The sequence below is a fragment of the Siphateles boraxobius genome, unplaced genomic scaffold (assembly GCF_051911475.1).
Source record: "Siphateles boraxobius isolate OS27281-9 unplaced genomic scaffold, OSU_SipBor_1 68, whole genome shotgun sequence".
Lineage (NCBI taxonomy): Eukaryota > Metazoa > Chordata > Actinopteri > Cypriniformes > Leuciscidae > Siphateles > Siphateles boraxobius.
Window position 1 is genome coordinate 15,495,001 of NW_027509195.1, and position 3,981 is coordinate 15,498,981.

Below are 3,981 nucleotides of genomic sequence, written 5' to 3' on the forward strand. Positions count from 1 at the left end.
AATATCTTTCTTACTGTGCTTGGGGACTATTGTTATCATTATTATAGATATCATTGCGATTCTGAGATCCCCCCCTCCCAACTCTCATTGGGTTACTGGACTATATGAGTGTTCTGTAACATCATGTAACAGTGTGTATTTCAATATCACTGACTGTCACTCCAGATGATACGTACTTGCCTGAATTCTCCACCATGAACTCCCTGCCTTTCCACACTTCCTTTTTTAATTTCACTGGGGTTTCTTTGTTATTGTACAGTTTTCAGAGCACAAAATGAATGTGTCATATTTCTAATAAAAAGTATATCTATATAATAAAGGGAAAGATGTCATATTGGTGCTGCAAAACTTGAATTTGCCCATGCTGCTGTGTCTTAGATAGATAGATAGACAGACAGATATACATATAGATAGATAGATAGATAGATAGATAGATAGATAGATAGATAGATAGATAGATAGATAGATAGATAGATAGATAGATAGATAGATAGATAGATAGATAGATAGATAGATAGATAGATAGATAGATAAAGATATATAGATAGACGGAAAGACAGAGATAGATAGATAGATTATATAAAGTCAGATAGATAGACAGACAGACGGATAGACAAAGATAGTAAAATCGACAGACAGTTATATAGAAAGACAGCTGAAGGATTTTTTTTTAAACTTTTAAACAAATATAAAAATAAATGCTAATTCAAAGTAAATACAATAATATATAAATAATCCTAAAACAACACTGCACTGCTTTTTCAAATGAGGAGCCCATAAATCCACTGATAAAGATTTAACTAATTGCAAATGCTGATGATAATAAATATGTGTTATTATTCGATTAAAAGAATACATTAGGATTGGAGTCATGGGAATCTGGTGGGAGGGAAACTGTGGCCGTCTTGCAAATGAAGGACATTAATTTCATGTCAGAACAGAGCAGCCCAGTGTCCTGAACCTAATTATGTCAGCATTAGTTACTCAACACTTTTTTTTAATGCATCACTGGTTGCAATAAAATGGAAAGAGTATTATTATAGTAAATAGATCTGTAAAATGCCTGTTAATAGATCCACTGCTGCTACAACAACAAATATGAATTATATATGAAATAAATTGTAAATAAATAATAACACAGAAGAAAGTGACAAGGAGAGAAAATATTATAACGGTTATAGGTTGCAGTAGAAAAGAAAAATGTGATAAATAGTATTTTTTTTAAACATTTGACAAACACTTTTTTATCAAAATGTCATTATTAGAAATTTAAGGTCGTACGACTGCAATTGTGAACACGGAGAGTTATTTTTACTGACAAGCTCCATGTATACTGTATATATGATTAGTGTAAACAAAATTAAACAACAAAACGAAGACATAATGTACATAGACACAGCTGAGAGGAGAAATAACAGCAGAAGAATATCAAAGTAATAATTAAATAAACATAACCCCACTGGCTTTGTCTCATGGTGTGTGTTAATTTTTTTATTCAGTTCACTAATGCATAAGGACATCTGTTTTCAAAGTTTCCCAATGTACTTGAGCGCTAATCATGACAAGTTCAGGCTGTTTAGACCAATAAACAAGTCAAGCCTGTTTAATGTTCAGTTACAGTACTGCTAAACAGATCTTTCAGACATTTATGAAGTGTATAGTATAAAAAAAGGACCTTTAATAACCTGTGCAGCTGGAAAGCTTGGTGAGATATACGCTACAAACCGCCGGCTGACTGAAGAACATTCTAATTATACACCTTGAGCTAATGAAGCATGTTAAGATGAGACCGAACAAACTGCTGGATGTTTATCTCATAGGGACATAAGAACATGTGTTCCGACAAAGGTCCGACGCAGAAGTAAGAAGTAAGAGACCGACTGATAGGGAACGTCTCGGTTACATATGGTCACCCTTTTTCCCTGAAGGAGGGAATGGATACGTATGTCCCGTCGCCACACCTGCTGCCGCCTGTCAGGGTGGCCAGCTTACCAAGCTTGGCTCTTCAGCAAAAAACTGAAGTGCAATCGCACCTGCTGCTCATTATATACCCGCGTTACATTTTTGGAGAGGTGCACGTCAGGGTACGCCGAAGGGTACGCGTGCTACGCACAGCCTATGACGTAGCTACGGCGTAAGTTCGACGCAGAAGTATAAATTGCTTAACACGTTCACTAGATATTATAGCCTACGTGGCCCTCTTGGCAGAGGCCAGTGCAACCAGCAGCAAAGTCTTCATGGCAAGAAGCTTTAAGTCTACTGATTGTAAAGGCTCAAAGGGAGCATCCTGAAGTGCTCGAAGCACTCTGGGGAGGGTTGGATCGAGGCAGAGGCACGGGGACTCTGTCCCTTTGCAGGAACGAGAGTCTCGACTGCAACTCCGAGATGGTCATCTTCCCACAATGGGTACATGACTCATCCACGAATGCTGCCTCGGCGTGTACGAGGCCCAGACAGCTGTAAAAACAGCTTTTGAGCGCTCTGAATGGCGCACCTTACCAGCTGTTATAGTGTTAGCAGCTTTTGTGTTTGCTCAAAACCGGAAAAAAACTAAAAAGACAGAGAGAGAGAGAGAGAGAGAGAGAGAGAGAGAGAGAGAGAGAGAGAGAGAGAGAGAGAGAGAGACTGCTAGCGCTGCTGTGCTGTAACACCCTCACCAGGGTGGAGAGATCCAGAAAGGCTTGTTGAATTCAAGGTACAATCGCACCTTCTGCTCATTATATACCTGCGCTGTGAGGCTGAGCAACTGATGCAAATGATTGCACGCCAATGTGCATTGGCTTGTTTAGTTTAATTCGAAGTAGATTGGCCTCTCAAGAGAGATTCCGATTAGACTTTCACGACGTACGCCGAGAGACCGACTGATAGGTAACAGAACCTTATGGAATGTTTTGATTCCACCATCTAATTAAATAGGCACTAATGAGTAGCACTGTAATGAAGCTTCGGGTTATTTAGTTGGAAATGCCTGAAGGATACTTTGAATCTTTTAGGGATTTTTTTTATTTTTTATTAAATGTCAGTTTTGCAAACTAGTCAATTCTGCAGCTTCCATGACTGACATTTTATCTTAATAAACATCCAATAGGCCAACAACATAAACATATGATAATTCAAATACATACAAACTAAATGTAAGTCTGGAGCAGGGAGTGAAGCAATATGGAAAGTCTGACAATAGACTACGCTTATCACCCATCCGTCTGTCAGTCAGACAGACAGACATTTTTCTGCAGATTTCTAACAGGCAGATTTGCCATTATTTTACTCTGGTGCTCTCTATAGTGTTTTCTGCAACATTGCTTTATTTGGGTTGACTTTTTGTACATTTTTATTTTAAACAGTTCTGCAGTCAGGTATGTTATTTTTTAAAAACCCATATCAATTAATATGAGGTCATAAAAGGCACTTGCCTTATAATTATCAAATATACATTTATAAAACAGTTTCAGAGTTTTAGATGTCACACCTCAGGACAACATTCCTCATATAGGCCTACTATGTCTAGATTTTGCTGAGTTAGACGCGTTCCTGGGTCAGCGTATTTTGTTGATCCTGGAAAAACATTCCTGTCTGAAAATGCAATCCTAACAATATCTCTACCCCTAAACTTAAACTTACCCATAGCTTATCCCTAAAATTAAAGGGAAATGATAGGTGAGATTAACCCTGGTTGTAAACCTAATCTTGATATAAACTGTAAACTTGTCCCTCAAATCTGATTAATTGATTGGAATGTTGTTCCAGGAACATGTTGCACTTTGTGAAATCAGGTTGTGCGTATAAACATACTGAAACGTACTGAAAATAAAAGATTATTTTGTAGTGTGCTGCAGACCATTAATTGAAAAAATATATAGTAACATTAATTCATAATATAACATCTAAATAGACAAATTACTTTCTTTGAGGCTTATGTGTGTGTGTTCCAGGGATGCGCTTTCAGACGTGTCAGATGAGGCCTAATTAAATGTAATTGGA

General features: G+C 37.4%; 1 protein-coding gene across 1 annotated transcript in view; it reads left to right on the forward strand.

Moving 5' to 3' along the window:
* The window catches only part of adgrb1a (adhesion G protein-coupled receptor B1a), a 136,653-nt gene extending 136,328 nt beyond the window's left edge, over positions 1 to 325 (forward strand). The window contains exon 32 of the mRNA XM_077215039.1: positions 1 to 325. This exon is cut by the window's left edge and continues 1,282 nt beyond it. The gene's annotated coding sequence lies outside the window, so the exon portion shown is untranslated.
* The last annotated feature ends 3,656 nt before the right edge of the window (positions 326 to 3,981 follow it).